This window comes from Rhinoderma darwinii, chromosome 1 (genome assembly GCF_050947455.1).
Source record: "Rhinoderma darwinii isolate aRhiDar2 chromosome 1, aRhiDar2.hap1, whole genome shotgun sequence".
NCBI lineage: Eukaryota > Metazoa > Chordata > Amphibia > Anura > Rhinodermatidae > Rhinoderma > Rhinoderma darwinii.
The window spans coordinates 577,165,372-577,186,756 of record NC_134687.1 but is presented as its reverse complement, the minus strand read 5'-3'; the positions used below and the strand labels follow the sequence as shown (position 1 = coordinate 577,186,756).

The window sequence follows — 21,385 nt, the reverse complement described above, 5'->3', positions numbered from 1 at the left end:
AAAAAGGCATTATAAAGCCCATCAGTCAGTTTAATGGACACTTTACTTAATCTATCCTCAGAAAATGGATTACTAGACTCTTCCAGTCCTTTCTGCTCCGTCATCATATACTCTTTACTGCTGTTTTTCATGCTTGTGACGGATCATTGTGTTAAGGCATAGGAAAAATAATTCAAAACCATAAAGGTATTTGCATGGGGGCGGTGAACGAACCGCAGTTTAGAAGATGTCCACTCTATAGAGAGTCTTAATAACATTGTGAGATGTTTTCAGAACTCTTAATATGTGCACCATAATAATTTACAGAAAATATAACAGGTTTACTCGCAGTCCCATGGATAAACTGCTGATAATAAATCATGATATCATGATTAATCTTGATTGACTTAACAAATTCAGCCCTGCTGCATCTGCATGTTTATACAGTGTACAATGAATATATAATCGCTATTATAGTATGCCACAGATATATTCTATATGACTAGATTTTTATAGTAGCAGGGGCGTAACTAAGAAAGACTGGGCCCCATTGCAAAGTTTTCACCCGACCTCCCCTCCCCTGGGTGCCACACCCAGCCCCCCCCTTCGTAGATAGTGCCCCCTGTAGATTGTGCCATACAGCCCCTCCTGTAGATTGTGCCATACAGCCCCTCCCGTAGATTGTGCTATACAGCCCCCCGTGTAGATTGTGCCATGCAGCCCCCTGTAGATAGTTCCATACAGCCCCCATGCAGATTGTGCCATGCAGCCCCCTGTAGATTGTGCTATACAGCCCCCTGTAGATTGTGCCATACAACCCCCTGTAGATTGTGCTACACAGCCCCCCGTGTAGATTGTGCCATGCAGCCCCCTGTAGATAGTGCCATACAACCCCCCATGTAGATTGTGGCATGCAGCCCCCTGTAGATTGTGCCATGCAGCCCCTTGTAGATTGTGCCATGCAACCCCCTGTAGATTGTGCTATACAGCCCACCGTGTAGATTGTGCCATGCAGCCCCCTGTAGATTGTGCCATGCAGCCCCCTGTAGATTGTGCTATACAGCCCACCGTGTAGATTGTGCCATGCAGCCCCCTGTAGATTGTGCTATACAGCCCCCCGTGTAGATTGCCATGCAGCCCCCTGTAGATTGTGCCATCCAGCCCCCCTGTAGATTGTGCTATACAGCCCCCCTGTAGATCGTGTCACACCCACCTTATAAATAGTGCCACCCTTCCCCCCTGTAGATTGTGTCCCCCACCTCCTTGTAGATCGTACCATACAGCACCCCCTGTATATAGTGCCCCCTGTAGATAGTGCCCACACCTCCCCTTGTAGATAGTGCCATACCGTCCCCCTGTAGATAGCTCCCCCAAACAAATTAAACAAAAAAATGATACTCACTTCGGCACTGTTCCCGCGACGAACGGAACTGCTCTACAGCATCCTCAACGTCAATGGGAAGCGCCTGATAGGCTGCAGGCCAAACGTAGCCTGTAGATCTGCCATAGTGTTCAATAGTATCTGCGTCCTAAGGACGCAGATACTATTGAATGTGGTGTCACTATAGCTGTAGCAGCCATAGCGGCAGCTAGCGGTGCCACCGGGCATGGGGGGGCACTGCTGGCGGGTGGCATGGGCCCCCTCATGCCACGGGCCCTGTAGCAGTCGTTATGGCTGCTGCAGCGGTAGTTACGGCACTGTATAGGAGATCGGGGACATTTTATTTGTAAAAGAAGATCTCTCGAATCTCTTTTTGAGGGAACAATCTGGACACATGCATGTTTTTTAATGCAGGGGCCAAATAACACATGTATATGATCAGGATTTTAGGACATGGTTTTGTTGCATTTCCTCCTAATTGATTTCAAATAAGAAAATTGGACTAGAATAAACCACATGTGAAAACTAGGATTGTGGTCCTTACAGGGGTCATTCTAATGCCCTTTTTTCAGAAGATGTTTAAGAGTAATATGTCCCCTGTTCTTGCTAACATACAGGCAGAAAATAGGGGGCAGATGGAAGAGAGTAGCATATAAATACATGATCAGACTACACAGCTTGTTTGTTGTCTGTAACCATGGAAACACATAAGTCTGCATTGGCACCGTAGACACAAAGCCGTATACTTTTTTTTAAAATCAAGACTATTTGTAAAGGTGCAATTAAAGTGCAGATAGACTTAAATATTCATGTGTGCAGCAATGTTTGGGATAACAGTGGTGCATTATTAAGCTCTGTCACCATACGTCACACATTGACTCGCATTGGGAGCTGTGGTGTGAACAATGTGACTGAGGCCTGAAGCAATCAAACAATTTGACTATGTGACACAATGTCACTGAGGCTTAACATATACAGTACACAGACCCAATGTGAGTCGAGACGTTGCACAGGATCAGCGAATCTTAATGGTCGGTATATTAGAAAGGTGTTTTTTTTGTTTTGTTTTTTTTTTACAGGTTTTTGTTTGTTTTAGAAATATTTTGCCTAACCTCTTTTATTCTGCCAGTGTCTAAGAAAAAGATTCACTTTAAAAAGGCTGGGAGAGATGCATATTCTCCTCAGTTTTAGATGGTCATTACAGTACTGTAGATAAACCGGGACTAAAAACATTTTGAACAATATATATTGGGCCTCATTTATCAAAATGGTCTAAAAGCAACCAATCAAAGTACAGCTTATATTTTTCCAGAGAAGTATAAGGAATTAAAACTCAGCTCTGATTGGTTGCAATGGATGCTTGTATTTAAAGGGGTTTTCCTGTTAGAAGTAATTGATGGCCTATTCTCAGGAAGGGCCATTAATATCTGATCGATGGGGGTCTGACTCTCGGCACCCACTCCGATTAGCTGTTTTGAAGGGGAAGCAGAGCTTAAACGCCGTGGCCCCTTCAAAACAGCTAATCGGACCTTTACCAATCAGATATTAATAGGCCACCAATTTCTTGTACTATGTCATTCATAAATCTATGTTTATTTAATTTATCCAGAACTAAAAATGAGAATGTATTTTTCCACAGACTATTACGTAATGCAGTGAGGCAGAATTACCTTTACTGTCGCTAAGTAAGATACGTAAAACTAGACCAGACAGGCAGAAACTGCACCAAATTGATCAGAATTGCATTTTTCTCTTACTTATGCCACTACATTGCTGGCATACTTTAAACCAATATTTTGCGCACAATTAATGAATCTCACCTCTTAGCTACGTCCCTTTTTCTTGACAATTTTAAAACAGTTGAGGAAGGTGCAAAAAGTGTCTAAAACACGAGGAATTTAGTACATACCATGTACGCCACTTGTTTTGGTATAATTTGTGCCAAAATTCTGGCTTAGTTTTCTTAGTCAATTGTTAGAATATGCCAGCAATGTCTTTAGGGCCCCCAATATCCAATCAATGGGTCTCCAAATGCATTGACCCCAATTTTTATAAAACAAAGTGGCAGAAGTGCTAGAAAAGGGCTGTTTGTCTACGAAACCTGACCATTCCGCTCGTCTTTTTCTGAGTAGCCACATAGACCACCATAATAGTCAATGTCTTAGGGCATGTGTACAGATGAGACAACCCTTTTTTGCTAATGAGACAACCCTTTAATTATTTGCCCCCTCCCCAAATGACCTTATATCTGGTCATTTGTATAATTTATGTATTAGGCAGACATTTGTATTACTAACTATAGCGTTCTTTTTGTTACTTGGTCAGAATCCTGTACAATAACAAGAGGGGGTTAACATTGCACAGACTTATTTTTAGTAATAATTCTATCTGATGACGAACTGATTGGCAAATCAAGTTTTATGGTATCATTATTGGAATAAAGTAGAGAATTCTGGGCGCTTTCTTGTGTAGTTGCCATAGAGACACTTCTATTCCTCTTGGTAAAGGTCAGACGCAGAGTTTATCCTTTAGTTGCTAATGTCTCTTCAAAACACTTGGCTGAAAATTACAGATTATGTTCCTAGAAAAAAAAAAGAAAAACGAAACAATTACAGTGACCTTTAAAATGTCTAATACATTTGTAATAAAACCATAAGAAACGTTACACAACCTTTTACAAAGCAAATCTATACTTATAAAATAATCATAGGTTTTAATGTATAATTTAATTTCATTTAGAATATATTCAGAAAAGCACGCAAATATCAAATGATAAAATACGTTTTCAGTGTTCTTTGTCAATGCCTTACATGTCTCTCGGATGTTAAAAAATATTTACACTTTTACAACCATTTTCTATTATTGCTCTGAAGCATCTTAAATAAAAATGAAACAACTTTGCAAATAGTCTTGATTAAAAAAAATTATAAAAATAATCAACCCTTTTTGTGTATACAGGTCCCATACAAAACCTATGTTTGTTACTAATTATCCTCCATTCATGTGTTACACCTTCTATCTCTCCTTTTCTTGTTAACCTACAGGCCGTAGAAGAGAACACAGATGGAGGTGAATAACACACGACTACAGGTTCAGACTACAGAGTTTGTAGTCTGTAACCATGGAGACTATTCGGTTTGTGTACAAACTGTAGACAAAACTCTAGGATGTTTTTAAATTAAGGACTATTTAAATTAAATTAATTATTTTTATATTTTAAAAGCATTTGTGAAACAAAAAAAAATAATTGGTTGCAAAAGTGTCAACTTACTTTAGGATACGTTGAAGGGATTGACAAGGATTATAAAAAAGGGTCTTCTTTTTCTAGACACAGCCCCACGCTTGTCCACACATAGACAAGAATGGCCGTATTTCTGGAAAATAGGCAGACACTTTTGATCTAATCCTGGCCTAACCTTTTACTGGATTTTAGGCCCCATGCTGATTATTGTAGGTCGAAAATGCAGTTAATAGGGAGATTATAAACTCTTACAATCCCTGGAGGGTCTTTATAGTATACATATAAATTTTCCAGCATTTTGTGTTAACCATGCTATTGCCACAATCCGTTCCTAATTTTTATACAAATTCATAGGTCACATGGTCTGAAGATGGGTAATCGTGACCTTTGGTATGGTGTAACTATAGCCATCCTAAAGTATTGTAATTTCATGCCCCACTTGTAACCCATTATGACTGTATGGCCCCTTGTTAGGTAAAAGCTAGGGTCCCTGTAAGGATTCCACAGACATCTTTTTCCTTTCAGTAGTGATACGATATTGACTAGTTTCCTGGAAGTACTGTATTAATGCCCATGAATTTGAACATTTCAAAAAAAAACATGCCCAAGTCTTCATAACTTTATATCCACTAAATTACAGATGGAGTACAATGTAAAACAAAAATGATACATCAATGACACATCAAAATCAGACACCATTTTGTCAGACACTTGAATTAATTTACTTATTTTTGGTAATATCAAAGGCAATATCCAGAAAGATTATTGAGCAGTTTTTGCCTGAGGTTCTCAAGTCAGTATGATGTCCAATTATAAAATCTTCTTATTCTTTTAGTTATGATTTAATTAATTAGCAGAGCACGCCAGAATAATTTCTGTCTACTCGCAGGGTGCAATCATTTTCTTAAGGGCCTTGGTTGGCAGATTTCATTACACATTTATGTCCAAATTCATTATGTGATCAATATTTACTAGTATTCAGAGATCAGTTTGCAAGAAAAGTCTGTTTAATAAAATAGGACACCTATTTATGATGAAGTAGAGTTGGAAGAACATTGACATGGACTACTTTGACTTATTTATTTTGGGTGACATTTATAGGTATATTGTCCTTATTATATTAAAGGGGTTTTCTTGGAATTTACAATGATGGTCTATTGTTATAATATGCTATCAATGTATGATTGGTAGGAGTCCGTTCCTTAGGACCCATACTAATCATTAGAATACGGGAGTGACAGCCGTCCCATTCACTTGAGGGCTGAGCTGCTGCACCACACACAGCCTCATGTATGGATGTGCTGTTGTACTGTATCTAGATAAATGAAGGGATCTCAGTGCGCACTGTACCCCCAGCCGTCATGCACTTATGGCCTAGCCTAAGGATAGGATATTAATGTATATTAAAGGATAGTGTATATTAGTTTAGTGAGGGCTTTGGAGTACTTTAGTACAGTAGTTTAGTGAGGGCTTTGGTCAATTACTTTCACAGATACTCACATGGCGTCATCTACAAAGAGGGTGTTTCACTCTGGGGGACCCAGCACATCATAGAGAGCCCATTGTTTTACTTGAGAACTGTGCAATACTCTTTTAGCTCTGAGGTGGCACTGCAGGGCAATTGTACACTTCCTGTTGGGTTCCTCCTGAGATTATAGCTGATTGCTTAGGTCCAAACTCTGTGATCAGGGACCATTCTAAGAAAAAGAGATTGTCCAAAGGAGGCAATCCCTATAAAATTTTTAGGGATTTGCTTGTCTCAATATATATTATACATGTAACAAATATATATTATACTGGCCTGTTGGAAAGTCTCATATGTACCCAGCACTAAGGGTATGTTCACACTGAGTTTTTTTGCAGGCTGAAAATTCTGCCTCAAAATTCCGTTTGGAATTTTGAGGCAGATTTTGATCTGCCTGCACGCTGTTTTCCGCGTTTTTCGCCCACGGCCATTGAGCGCCGTGGGCAAAAACGCAGCGAAAAACACTTTTTCTAGGTCAGAGACAAAAACGCCCGAAGATAGTACATGTCACTTCTTTTTACTGCTCACGTGAAAAAAAAACCGCAGTTTTCAGCCTTTTTTTGGGCACATTTTCCGACGCGGTTTCCGCATCAAAAACGTGTAAAAAAAACTCAGTGTGAATGGGGCCTAATCGGCCCTCCTAACTCAAGGTCATATTTATCTGTTTATTTACAACTCCTTCATTGAAAAAATACTATGCCCTCAAATCCCTCACCACTTCCATTTCTTCTGTGCCTGTGAGATTTATTTTACCATGACAATAGTCATTTTGGCTTCCTGTAATGCCCTGTTAAGACCATATATCCTGGTTCCTTATCGCTGTTCTGCCAGTCAGCCTCCCGTCTAAACTACTTTTCGTTAGAGATAAAGTAAATTATTATTGCTACAGAGCTCAAAGATCACAATCAGTTCAGCGAGTTTCATTTATTTCTTCATTGAAAAAAATAAAAATAAAACACTAAACCAGTTTTAGGTGTTATTTTTTTAATTTAAAATCAAAGAAAATTGTATTTCATCAACATGTAGTTTTGTATGTTTTTGCACAATTCTAAAATGATATAACAACTAAATTTTTCAACTATGCGATGGATATTTTTTACTTCAAATTACATAGATTTCTGATCCTCCTTTATTTTATCTGTATTTCTTAAAGGTTAAATGTCATTTCTTTGTACAAGAAGAGATTTGTAATTTTTCAAATATACTTTCTGTATCACTTCATTGTTTTCAATATTTCTGTTTGCTGTCAATTAATAGGAATCTTAATTGTTTACTTCCAGTGGATAAAAATCTTTCCTGGTCATGTGATGGACACTCAGATGCACGGCTTCTTAGGAGACACAGCTATGATGACTGCATTGTAACTGTAACGAGCTGTGCACATGTGTGTACTTCACATAACCACAACTGATTTATGAAGTAAACAATGAAAGATCCTTGGTTTAGGCCCTGTTCACATATGAGTCGGGGGCTCCATTAGGACCTGACGCTTCTGTTTTTCCTGTTATTCTGTTTCTGTTCCTCTGATGGAACAGAATAACGGAAATTGTAGCGCAGATGGAAACAGAGCCTTAGCTAATCGAAATTGGTCCAAAACTCTGTTCCGGACAGTTTCATTATACATCTTTGCCAGAACTCGGTTTTTTGATACAGAGCCCCAAATCCAATGTTTTCCTTTACCATACTTACCAAAATTAAAATTTCCAATAATAAGAAAATTAAAGCTTCACACCCGTTCTGTTGGGAAGGCCCCTAAAATTCCTGGAAAGGCCCACTTTTTCAGCAAAACTGTATAACCCACGCCCCGTTTGTAGTCCGGTTCACGGGATTGTTCTACCAAAATCAAGACTGTTGGCAAGTATGTTTTACAAAGCCTGAATTTTAAATGATAAAATTCTTTCACTCTGCAGCTGCCACTAGGGGGAGTTCATTGCATATAGATGTATACAGCTCTTATTGAAACCCCCTCCTTCCCAATTGGCAGCATGCAAAGCATAATTTATTATTCAAATTTATGGCTGTAAATCTGTAGCCCAGGTGGGAGGTACTAGCCCCCCACCCTTATCCTAGGTGTCTTCCTTCATATATAAACAGAAATCCAACTAATCTGAATGTAAGGCTCCAATGCTGGAGTTGATATTTGTGCATGTACAGTGCTAAAATCGCTGTGTTGAAGCATTTCATCATATATTAAAAGGTTTTTCCAGTACTAAGAAAATAGCCCTGCGGCCCCTTCAAAACAGCTGATTAGCAGGGGTGTCGGGAGTCAGACCCTAAACAATGAGATATTGATGGTCTATGCTGAGGATAGGCCATTAATTTCTTAGGACTGGAAAACCTCTTTAACCCCTTCCCGACATTTGACGTATCCATACGTCATAGCCGGGTAGGGGAAGTATGGAACAGGCCCACGGAGTGAAACCGCTCCATACGATGCGGGTGTCGGCTGTATGTTACAGCCGTCACTTCAGAGTACTGTGCGGGATCGTGCTCGTTTAACTCGTTAAATTCCGCGGTCAGTAGCGACCGCAGCATTTAAATTGTTATAAAGGGGGAGGCGACCCCCTCTAGCAGCTTATCGCGCCCCCGAAATGCAATCTCGGAGTGGCGATTGTTGCTATGGCTGCCTGGGGGCCTAATGAAGGCCCCCCGGTCCGCCATCTTTGTACTCCTACTAAGCCCTGCCTCTGGCAGGACTTAATAGGAGCCTGTTATAAAGACGATATACGGCAATACGTTGGTATTGCAGTATATCATGCAAGCGATCCAACGATTGCTGGTTGAAGTCCCCTAGGGGGACTAATAAAAAAAAGTAAACATTTGTAAAATAACGTTTTTTTTATGTATATAAAAAATTAAAAGTTAAAAAAAACCTTTTCCCATTTTCCCCCTAGAGCATAGAAAAAATATTAAACATAATTGGTATTGCCGCATCCGTAAAAGTCGGAACTATTACAATATATCATTATTTAACCCACACGGTGAACGCCGTAAAAATAAATAAATTGTAAACTCCGCTATTTTTTGGTCACCTAATCTCCCACAAAAAAATGGAATAAAAAGTGATCAAAACATCGCATGAACCCTAAAATGGTATCATTAAAAACTACAGCTTATCCCACTAAAAAATAAGCCCTCATACCACTTAATCAAGGAAAAACTAAAAAACTTACGGCTCTCAGAATTTGGCGATACAAAATAAATCACATTTTTTACATTTAGTTTTTTACTAAGTAAAAGTAGTAAAATATAGAAAAAACTATATATATTTGGTATCGCCGTAATTGTATTGACCCACAGAATAAAGTTAACATGTTGTTTTAATTGCACAATGAATTCCATATAAACGAAGCGCAAAAAACAATGGAGGAATCACAGTTTTTTTCATTTTCTACCCCACAAATTTTTTCCTGTTTCCTAGTACATTATATGGCAAAATACTGGTGCTACGAAAAACTACAACTCCGCAAAAATCAAGCCCTCATAGTACTATATCGACGGAAAAATAAAAAAGTTATGGCTTTTGGAAGGTGGGGAGGAAAAAGCGAAAATTAAAATCTGAAAGTTGTTTACAACGGGAAGGGGTTAACTATACTGTCTGATTTATTTACCTGCATCCCAAATGTCTGCCTCTTGTTCAGTCCTAGCCAGAGCCAAAGCTGCTCTTAATTAGAAGCGACAGCTCTACCGCCATACATTTTTTCCCTTGCAGATTCGTTCCAGCCGAACAGCTGACGAGGGGGAAGGGGTTAACTGGACACAGGTGGTATAAATTAGTCAGCAGACCTCATTTTGAGCTTGCTCTTTCTGAGCTTGGTGGTTTAAGTGGCTTGTGAACTAAGTGGAGTTCTAAAACCGGAGTTGAAAAGAGGAGTTGAAGCCCCAGTAAGTACTCTTCTTTTTCTTTGACAATTGTTCGCTGTTTTGGTGTAACTTGGATAATGGATAGCAAGATTGGAGGTTTTCTTCAGTGCACAGTTTGTCATATGTATACACGACTGGAGCCGGAGTTCCAGGGTGAATATCTCTGTGGCAGATGTGAGCATGTTGTTCACCTGGAAGCTCGTATTAGAGATCTGGAGGAGCAGAATGCAACACTGAGGAGGATAGACAATTTTGAGCGGAGCTTGCTGCTCACGGAGCATGCAGTTAGTGGGTTAGAACTGGAGGGTGAAGACATGGGTGAGCAGGATCAGGTAAGTAGCTGGGTTAATGTAGTTAGGGGCAGTAGAAAGGGGTCAAAGACAAGGAAGGCCGATCCGGTTTCTGGCATTCCAAGCAAAATTGCCAGGTTGGGTGATGATGCGAGGGTGTCAGTCTCAGAAAAGGCAGCCCTAGTGGATACTGATCTCCCTAACAGCCGGGAGAACAGCCCAGCTAGTAGTCGGCGGGATGGTAATGCAGGCAAGCCAAGACAATTGATAGTTGTAGGGGATTCTATAATCAGGAAGACGGATAGAATAATTTGTCGCCAAGACCGCCTCAACCGAATGGTTTGCTGTCTCCCTGGTGCCAGGGTTCGGCATGTGGTGGAACGGGTGGACAAATTGCTGGGAGGGGCTGGTGATGATCCAGCTGTCGTGGTCCATGTCGGTACCAACGACAGAATAAATGGTAGGTGGAGGAGCCTTAAGAATAATTTTAAAGAACTAGGCTACAAGCTGAAGGGAAGGACCTCCAAGGTTGTATTCTCAGGAATACTGCCTGTGCCATGCGCATCACAGGAAAGACAGCGGGAGCTCAGGGAGTTAAATGCATGGCTGAAGTCTTGGTGTAGAGGAGAAGGATTTGGGTTCCTAGAGCACTGGGCTGACTTTTCATTGGGGTACAAACTGTATTCTGCAGATGATTTGCACCTAAATGGAAGGGGGTCCGCTGTGCTGGGGGAGAGAATTCTAGCTGGGGTGGCGGAGTATTTAAACTAGGGCTGAGGAGGGAGGTCAATGTAGAAAAAAAAGGGGTAGCCAGGTTAGAGAGGGGTCAGACTATATTGGTGGGGGGAGAAACAGAATGTGGGGAGAGGACTAGACAACAAGATAAGGAGATCCTTTCGTTGCAAAACATCAGTGTAAATAAAAAGGACCGATTAATGTCAAATCACATTTCTGATAATAAAAGTGAAAAACTGACAGGCAAGTTAAAGTGTATGTTCACAAATGCCAGAAGTCTAGCAAGCAAAATGGGGGAGCTGGAGGCCTTGATACTGGAAGAAAATATAGATATAGTTGGTGTTGCTGAAACATGGCTGGACTCTTCACATGACTGGGCTGTAAATCTACAGGGTTTTACACTTTTTCGTAAAGACAGGACAAATAGGAAAGGTGGTGGTGTATGTCTGTATGTGAGAAGTGATATGAAGGTGAGTGTGAAAGAGACAATAGTGGGTGAAGACTGTGAGGAGGTTGAAACCTTGTGGGTGGAACTAGAAAGGGAGGTAAACACTGAAAAAATTACTTTTGGTGTAATCTATAGACCCCCCAATATAACTGAGGAGATGGAAGGTCAGATATATAAACAGATGGAGCGGGCTGCACAGGCGGGTACTGTAGTGATAATGGGAGATTTTAATTTCCGGGATATTAATTGGTGTCATGGTTCGGCTTCAACTGCAAAGGGGAGACATTTCCTCAACCTGTTGCAGGAAAATTTTATGGGCCAGTTTGTGGAAGACCCGACTAGAGGTGAAGCTCTGTTGGATCTGGTCATTTCTAATAATGCAGATCTTGTTGGGAATGTCAATGTTCGTGAAAACCTCGGTAACAGTGATCATAATATAGTTACATTTTACCTATACTGTAAAAAACAAACGCAGGCTGGGAGGGCAAAAACATTTAATTTTAAGAAAGCCAATTTCCCCAGGATGAGGGCTGCAATTCAGGATATAGACTGGGAAGAACTAATGTCAAATAATGGAACAAATGATAAATGGGAGATTTTCAAATCTACTTTGAGTTATTATAGTGCAAAATTTATTCCTACAGGTAATAAGTATAAACGACTCAAATTAAACCCCACATGGCTTACACCTTCTGTGAAAGGGGCAATACATGACAAAAAAAGGGCATTTAAAAAATACAAATCTGAGGGTACAGCTGTAGCCTTTGTAAAATATAAAGAGCTTAATAAAATCTGTAAAAATGTAATAAAATTAGCAAAAATACAAAATGAAAGGCAGGTGGCCAAGGATAGTAAAACAAATCCTAAAAAATTCTTCAAGCATATAAATGCAAAAAAGCCAAGGTCTGAACATGTAGGACCCCTAGATAATGGTAATGGGGAGTTGATCACAGGGGATCAAGAGAAGGCAGAGTTACTAAATGGGTTCTTTAGCTCTGTATATACAACAGAAGAAAGAGCAGCTGATGTAGCCGGTGCCAGTGCTGTTAATATATCAGTTGATATACTGAATTGGATGAATGTAGAGATGGTCCAAACTAAATTAAATAAAATAAATGTGCACAAGGCTCCGGGACCAGATGGGTTACACCCTAGAATTCTTAAAGAGCTTAGTTCAGTTATTTCTGTCCCCCTTTTCATAATATTCAGAGAATCTCTAGTGACTGGTATAGTGCCAAGGGACTGGCGCAGGGCAAATGTGGTGCCTATTTTCAAAAAGGGCTCTAGGTCTTCCCCGGGTAATTATAGACCAGTAAGCTTAACATCCATCGTGGGGAAAATGTTTGAGGGGCTATTGAGGGACTATATACAGGATTATGTGACAATAAATAGCATTATAAGTGACAGCCAGCACGGTTTTACTAAGGACAGAAGTTGTCAAACTAACCTAATCTGTTTTTATGAAGAGGTGAGCAGAAGTCTAGACAGAGGGGCCGCTGTGGATTTAGTGTTTTTAGACTTTGCAAAGGCATTTGACACTGTCCCCCATAGACGCCTAATGGGTAAATTAAGGACTATAGGTTTAGAAAATATAGTTTGTAATTGGATTGAGAATTGGCTCAAGGACCGTATCCAGAGGGTTGTGGTCAATGATTCCTTCTCTGAATGGTCCCCGGTTATAAGTGGTGTACCCCAGGGTTCAGTGCTGGGACCACTATTATTCAACTTATTTATTAATGATATAGAGGAAGGGATTAATAGCACTATTTCTATTTTTGCAGATGACACCAAGCTATGTAATATAGTTCAGACTATGGAAGATGTTCATGAATTACAGGCAGATTTAAACAAACTAAGTGTTTGGGCGTCCACTTGGCAAATGAAGTTTAATGTAGATAAATGTAAAGTTATGCATCTTGGTACCAACAACCTGCATGCATCATATGTCCTAGGGGGCGCTACACTGGCGGATTCACTTGTTGAGAAGGATCTGGGTGTACTTGTAAATCATAAACTAAATAACAGCATGCAGTGTCAATCAGCTGCTTCAAAGGCCAGCAGGATATTGTCGTGTATTAAAAGAGGCATGGACTCGCGGGACAGGGATGTAATATTACCACTTTACAAAGCATTAGTGAGGCCTCATCTAGAATATGCAGTTCAGTTCTGGGCTCCAGTTCATAGAAAGGATGCCCTGGAGTTGGAAAAAATACAAAGAAGAGCAACGAAGCTAATAAGGGGCATGGAGAATTTAAGTTATGAGGAAAGATTGAAAGAATTAAACCTATTTAGCCTTGAAAAAAGAAGACTAAGGGGGGACATGATTAACTTATATAAATATATTAATGGCACATACAAAAAATATGGTGAAATCCTGTTCCTTGTAAAACCCCCTCAAAAAACAAGGGGGCACTCCCTCCGTCTGGAGAAAAAAAGGTTCAAGCTGCAGAGGCGACAAGGCTTCTTTACAGTGAGAACTGTGAATTTATGGAATAGCCTACCGCAGGAGCTGGTCACAGCAGGGACAGTAGATGGCTTTAAAAAAGGGTTAGATAATTTCCTAGAACAAAAAAATATTAGCTCCTATGTGTAGAAATTTTTCCTTCCCTTTTCCCTTCCCTTGGTTGAACTTGATGGACATGTGTCTTTTTTCAGCCGTACTAACTATGTAACTATGTAACTATGTAACTATATACCTAACACAAGTGTCAGCAGATATCCCTATATATATATAGAAGGGCACAGCAAGCTTGTGAAGACTAGTGTGAATATCATAATGACCCCCCGTCATCACCTCAATTTATATAATCACACCGAGAATAATTCACACAATAAACCAAAATAACTTTCAACTGCAGCTTCCAGGCAAGTCCCCCTGCCCCCGCTAACTTGTCTCTTTCTGTCTCTGTCTCTCCTTTTTCTGATTATGCAATGTTGTAAGAAAGTATTTGCTCCTTCCCAATTTCTTCTATTTTTGTATATTTGTCACATTTGAATGTTTCAGATCATCAAACTACTTTAAATATTAGGCGAAGATAACCCACGTAAACACAAAATGCAATTTTCATATGATGATTTCATTTATTGAAGGAAAGCTGGACACAGGCAGGTAGCTAGACACTGGCAGATAACTGATAGCAACAGCCAGTGTCGGACTGAAGTACCTTGGGCCCACCAGAGGAAATAATTATTGGGGCCCACCCATCAGCTATATAGAAATAATGCGACCACACTTAATTGTGCAGTAAAACGTGTGTAGTAAACCAAAGACCAATATTACCACCACATACAGTGACCATATAGTGATAGACACCAGTCCTAAACAAGCACTCTGCAGACCATATAACTTAAAGGAGTTTTCCCATCTTAGACAGTTATGGCATATCCACAGGAAATTCGAAAAATGTCTGACAGACCTGGGACCCACACCTATATTTGGAACTGGCCGCAGAATCCAGGTGGAGACCAGTGGAGAGAGGGTCGCGTGTGCTGGGACTTGCATCTATCAGACATTTTTGGCATTTCCTGTGGATATGCTATAAATGTCTAAGATGGGAAAACCCCTTTAATACAACAGAGTGAAATCCAGTGACTCACCGGTGATGTCTTCTCAGATTGGAACAACAAGGAGATTCAGGCAGCAAATCCAATAAAAAGGAACTTTATTGACCCGTGTGACGTTTCAGCTCCTCAGAGCCTTTCTCATGCATGGGCTCTGCACTCCCATTTATCTATATATTTTCTGGTGCTGTAAAACTCTATTCTCAGATTGGGGTCGTTCACTTTTCCTTTTCTTCATCAGGCCCAGATTGCCCTGACATCTTCTCCCTACTACGAATTGCCTCTGCAGAATTCGCAACACAAACATCTTTGGCTTCTCGCTATTCTAGCACCTCCCCATTTATAGTGCCCCAAATGTAAATAATGCCCCCTCGGTGCCAAACACTATAATAGTACCCTTCTTTAGGCCCCACACGGTAATAGTGCTACAAACAGCTCCCTGTAGATAGTGACATCATGATAATTTAAGGGCCTGCTCACATAAGTGTTGGGCTTCCGTTCATAGGTTCCGTTAGACCTTTCCGTCAGAGGAACCCATAAACCATAGGTTCCGTTTGTATTACCATTGATTTCAATGGCAATGCTTCAATTGTAAATAGTTTCCGTTTGTTTCTGATCCATAAGGTTTACGTTTTTTTGTGGAAACAATAGCGTAAACTGCGCTATTGTTTTCGCCGAAACAACGGAAACCTTACAGAACGGAGACAAACGGAAACCGTTTGCAATGGAAGCATTACCATTGAAATCAACGGTAATGAAAAACAAAAGCTATCGTTTACGTTTGTCTTTCCGTTCATGGGTTCCCCTGACAGAACCCATGAACGAAAACCCAACGCTGATGGAAACACAGCCAAAAAATATTTTGTGTTTACTCGTGTTATCTTTATCTTATACTATAATTAGTTGGATGATTGATTTTTTCCACAGCACTGTACATTTTTGTTATTTATTAGGTGCTTGTTCCTTATTGATACTCCATGGTCTAAAATATTATTTTCATGCTATTACCTTTGGGGAATGTTAACCTATTTATTGTCTATAGTGCTGGCTGCTTTTAGTTCTGCCTACAAGACTAGATTTATTATCACTGGCTTTTAACTGCATTGCTTAATGGGAGTATGTGTTCAAGCCCTTTTACACAAGCCAATGATAAGGAAAACGAGCAATCATAGAATCACTCATTCCGATTATTGCCCGGGCAACGATCAGCAGATCAAATCTTTTATGCAGCCAAAAAAATGGTCGCTAGTCTTCAGCACAACTCCCTGTGTAGACAGGGAGATGTTCTGCTGACATACTGCAAATGTAAGGGTACAAATGATCGTAATAACCATTGATCGTCCCCATACATGATCATTGCTCCTTGTAAATAGAGCTAAGAAGCGCCGATCTATGTGCTACATCGTTGATCGACGCCCGTTTTCCAGCCAGTTTTAGGTCATGTAAAAGCACCATTAGACTGGAGTACACTTTCTATCTCATCAGTAACCCAGGGCATTATTTTTTCCTTTATCTATGCTTTACACTGCAGCTCTGTTTGTTCAGCTAAATATAAAATACAATTAATGAAACCACCAGTGAAAGAAAAGGATTGTATAAAAATTGTCTCACATCAAAAATTGTCTCACACCAAGGAAAATACATTTTTATCAGAGGTAAAGCTGGAGTACTAAATTACAAAAGCATATATGCGGTCTAAGGATTCCTCACAACATCCTGGGGTTTCGTCATCCCTGTTATTTAATAACTGATCATTTATACTGAATAGTTTTTGTACAATTTTGTAATGAACTTTTACTTATTAAGCTATATTTTTTAAGTGTAGCTCATAGAAATTAAAGTCTTACTATCACAACAATTTATATTACTTAATTGTAATGTAATAATTCATATAAGGAAATCCCTAGTTCATTGATTAATTTATTACCTTATTATGATAGGATGCCCAGTTCATTGATACAGAGATTATTTCTCTTAATGGTGTGTACAGATTTAAAGAGGCTCTGTCATCAGATTATAAAATCCCTATCTCCTATTGCATGTGATCGGCGCTGTAATGTAGATAACAGCAACGGTTTTTTTCTTGAAAAACGACAATTTTTGTCCAAGTAATGAGCAATTTTAGATTTATGCAAGTGAACTTTTCAATGGACAACTGGGCGTGTTTTCTCGTTTTACCAACTGGGCGTGTATTGTGTTTTTACCAACTGGGCGTTGTGAATAGAAGTGTATGACGCTGACAAATCAGCGTCATGCACTTCTCATCATTCCCACCCAGCTTCTTTCACTGCAGACACACAGCGTGACGTCACCCACAGGTCCTTCAACCTTGGCGTCGGACGAGAGAAAATACATCGGCTCCAGGCGTCCGAGAGGGTAATATGCTCGTCTCTAGGGAGTTTACTATGCTTACCTGCACACGGTGATGCTGCTGCAGATTCAACTGTACCATCTAGGACGCCTGGAGCCGATGTGTCTTCTCTCGTTCTACGCCAAGGTTGAAGGACCTGCAGTGAAAGAATCTGGGTGGGAACGATGAGAAGTGCATGACGCTGATTTGTCAATGTCATACACTTCTATTCACAACGCCCAGTTGGTAAAAACACAATACACGCCCAGTTGGTAAAAACGCAATACACGCCCAGTTGGTAAAACGAGAAAACACGCCCAGTTGTCCATTGAAAAGCTCATTTGCATAAATCTAAAATTGCTCATAGCTTGTGCAAAAATGATCGTTTTAAAAAAAACTAAAAACGTTGCTGTTATCTACATTGCAGCGCCGATCACATTCAATAGGAGATAGGGATTTTATAATCTGGTGACAGAGCCTCTTTAAAGGCATACATTTCTGAAGAAAAAGGCTGCCACTAGGGGGAGCAAACTGAATACATATTTTTTTTACACGTCCATTTAACTCAATACTAGCTGTATAAATGCAGTCTCCAGTTTTCTCCCACTGTTTGCATACGTTTCCTGCAGAACTGTATGCAATTAATAAATCTCCCCTTGGCCCACATGGTTCAATATATACAGTACATACACTGACTTTATTATCACCGTTTATTTTATATTCTTGTAATTCATTGCGGTTCTGTCTTGGGGAATCTTAGCCCACATTTGTTGGATTGTACTTCTAATTCCTAAAGATTTGATATCAGTGGATGTAGATGTCTGATATTCTGTCCGACTTCATCCCACAAATCCTCAATTGGTTTTAACGTACGTAGATCTGGGACTGTGGTAACCAATGAAGCTGGGAAAAGTCTTCATCATGCTCTTGAAACCAGAGTGTATGACAGGTCTTTTTGCTTATGTAACCCACATTGTAATGTCTGCTGACACGCTGATATCTGCCAGTACAAGTCTAATAAACCCTCTACTTAGTTCCAGCGCCCAACACCCATATACCATTAAACTTATGATTCACTCTCTAAAATGTAGCAACTACTGCTCTGAAACAATTAACAAGTGCAGCAGTTTTATTTCTGCTCTCATAAGAGCATCACGATATCATGCAGAGTTGGAGCAGGGGGGAAAAAACAGCAATCGTTGGGTTGTACCGCTTATAACAGCTGGTCAGCTAGTCGCCGGGGGAACTGCTGCAGGATAGGTGATGTCGAAAAAACAAGCATTTGCTGAAATTTAATTGACGTTTTTTATGCTTCTTGAGTTAATGACTGGAAAGAGGAGTCAGTAATAAGAATAGATGTACATGGCATCATAGGCCTTGTTTTGCTTCCTCCCCCACCCTACTGTACATCCAAAAGCTAAAAACGAGAAATCAGGCAACATTTGTTCCTTCCCTTTGTCTTGCTGACGTCTTTATGAACTGCTTCTTTCACTGCACAATCACACTGTAACAATGGGCTGGAACAATGAGAAGTGTATGACGCTGATTGGTCAGCCTCATACACTTCTCTGTACAACACCCAGTTGGTAAAAAGTAAAAACACGCCCACTTGTCCATTGAGAAACTAATTAGCATAAATCTAAACTAGCTCATAACTTGCTCAAAAATTATCTTTTTACAAAATAAAAAATACTGCTGTTATCTACATTACAGCGCCAATCAGATTATGTAGGAGATAGGGCATTTATAATCTGGTGACAGAGCCTCTTTAAACTTGCGCCTCCTAGGATTTTACAATATATCATTTTTGTTCTTTACACATAACCAGGACACCAATGTAGCCTATTATTTCAGTAGAATATTTTATCAGCATGCTGTCATCGATGTTAAAAATATTTGACATCCCTGGTGGTGTGACCTAAAATGTGCGAGTAAACCGTATTGTTGCAGAATGTGTATGAATTAATGGAGAGACAGCTCAATATAAGGCTCAATAGCCCTTGAGCTTTGTGTGTGTTCATGTTCTCATGCACCGTACTGTGTAAATGTCACAGCAATGCCTTTAATCTCTAGAAACCATTGGGCTTGATTGACAGGTAGCATACAAAAGATGAAGATCCTCACACAATTCAGCAGATGAATAGAAGTATTATATGAATGAAAAGATCATACGCATTTCTCTATGTTATTGTCATATAATATAGAACAGAAAGGGGTGTGTAATGGATACATTACTCTGAATATAGCAATATATGACAGGCGGGAAGTTCTATTATAGCTTCACCATTTTATACAGAATAGAAACACATATCGTAAAAGAAACAGGCTACTTCATACAGTAAAGGATACAGTTTGGTCATAAGTACCATGTCTTCTGTAAGTGAATAGATACTGAATATAATTTCTGAGTATATACTGTATACAGAGTTAGGCCTCATTTACACGAGCGTGTGTGTTTTGCGCACGCAAAAAAACGCTGCGTTTTGCGTGCGCAAAAGGCAATTGACAGCTCCGTGTGTCATCCGTGTATGATGCGCGGCTGCGTGATTTTCGCGCAGCCGCCATCATAGAGATGAGGTAGTCGACGCCCGTCACTGTCCAAGGTGCTGAAAGAGCTAACTGATCGGCAGTAACTCTTTCAGCACCCTCGACAGTGAATGCCGATCACAATCTACACCAACCTGTGAATAAAAAAAGACGTTCACACTTACCATGAACTGCCTGCTTCCTCCAGTCCGGTCTCCCGGCCGTTGCCTTGGTGACGCGTCCCTCTCTTGTCATCCGGCCCCACCTCCCAGGATGACGCGGCAGGCCATGAGACCGCTGCAGCCTGTGATTGGCTGCAGCCTGTGCTTGGCCTGTGATTGGCTGCAGCTGTCACTTGGCCTGAATTGTCATCCCGGGAGGTCGGACTGGAGGAAGAAGCCGGGAGTTATCGGTAAGTCAGAACTTCTTTTTTTTTTTACACGTATATGTATATTGTGATCGAAAGTCACTGTCCATGGTGCTGAAACAGTTTAAGTCTTTCAGCACCGTGGGCAGTGACTGTCTCCTGACGTCGCGTACCCGAACATTTTTTGCCAGGTTCGGTTAAAACGAGTTCGGCCGAACCCGGTGAAGTTCGGTGCGCTCATCTCTAATTTGACACTCCGTTTGGATGTTTGTAACCAGAAAAGCACGTGGTGCTTTTCTGTTTACATTCATCCTTTTGACAGCTCTTGCGTGATTTTCGCGCATGCAACGCAGGACCGTCAGTGTGGCATGCGTTGTTTTCACGCACCCATTGAAGTCAATGGGTGCGTGTTGCGTGAAAAACGCAAGAATATAGAACATGTCGTGAGTTTTACGCAACGCACTCACGCTGCGCAAAATTCACGCATCGTCTAAACAGCCCCATAGACTATTATAGGTGCGTACGACACGCGTGAAAAGCACGCGCGTCGCACGCGCGTATAATACGCTCGTGTAAATGAGGCCTAATAATGAGGAACAGATCCTTTAACATATTCCATTCTTTCAAATGGAAAGCTATGTAAACTAATTTTATGAATCTATTGTCCAACCAGTTTTTTGCTGTGAGAGAGAGAGACCATGTTAAAATAATGTCCTCGAGAACAGGGACCAAGCCTATATGGGTTAGAGGTTGTATAGTTTACCAATGCAACCAGGGATGTGTACAGAAATCATAGAGCCCTAAAGCAAAGCATTGTATGGGCCCTACCCACCAGTGAGAGCTCCAGCACAGACTGAGCTCTGGTTTTCAGACAAAGGGGGAGCTTTGTTAATAGTAACACCCCCTTTTCCCTTCTTCATATGTTGGGAAAAGTGGCACAAGTGCTTTATAAACTTGGAACCTAGCCTGAACACCATATTTTTCTATGTATATATGCCATATAATGGCTATTTTGATTACTGTCATTTACTTTAACAGCAAAGCTGAAAAGCACTGTGCTCTTGATCATGTGACAGTGAAGGATGTGCTGACATCTAGTGGCCACAGCTGGTAGGGCT

At 40.4% G+C, this 21,385-nt stretch overlaps 1 protein-coding gene across 2 annotated transcripts in view; it reads left to right on the top strand.

Annotated features, from left to right (window-relative positions):
- RAB3C (RAB3C, member RAS oncogene family) overlaps positions 1-21,385 on the top strand; it is a 201,854-nt gene that overhangs the window by 143,056 nt on the left and 37,413 nt on the right. The gene's annotated exons all lie outside the window — the stretch shown is intronic.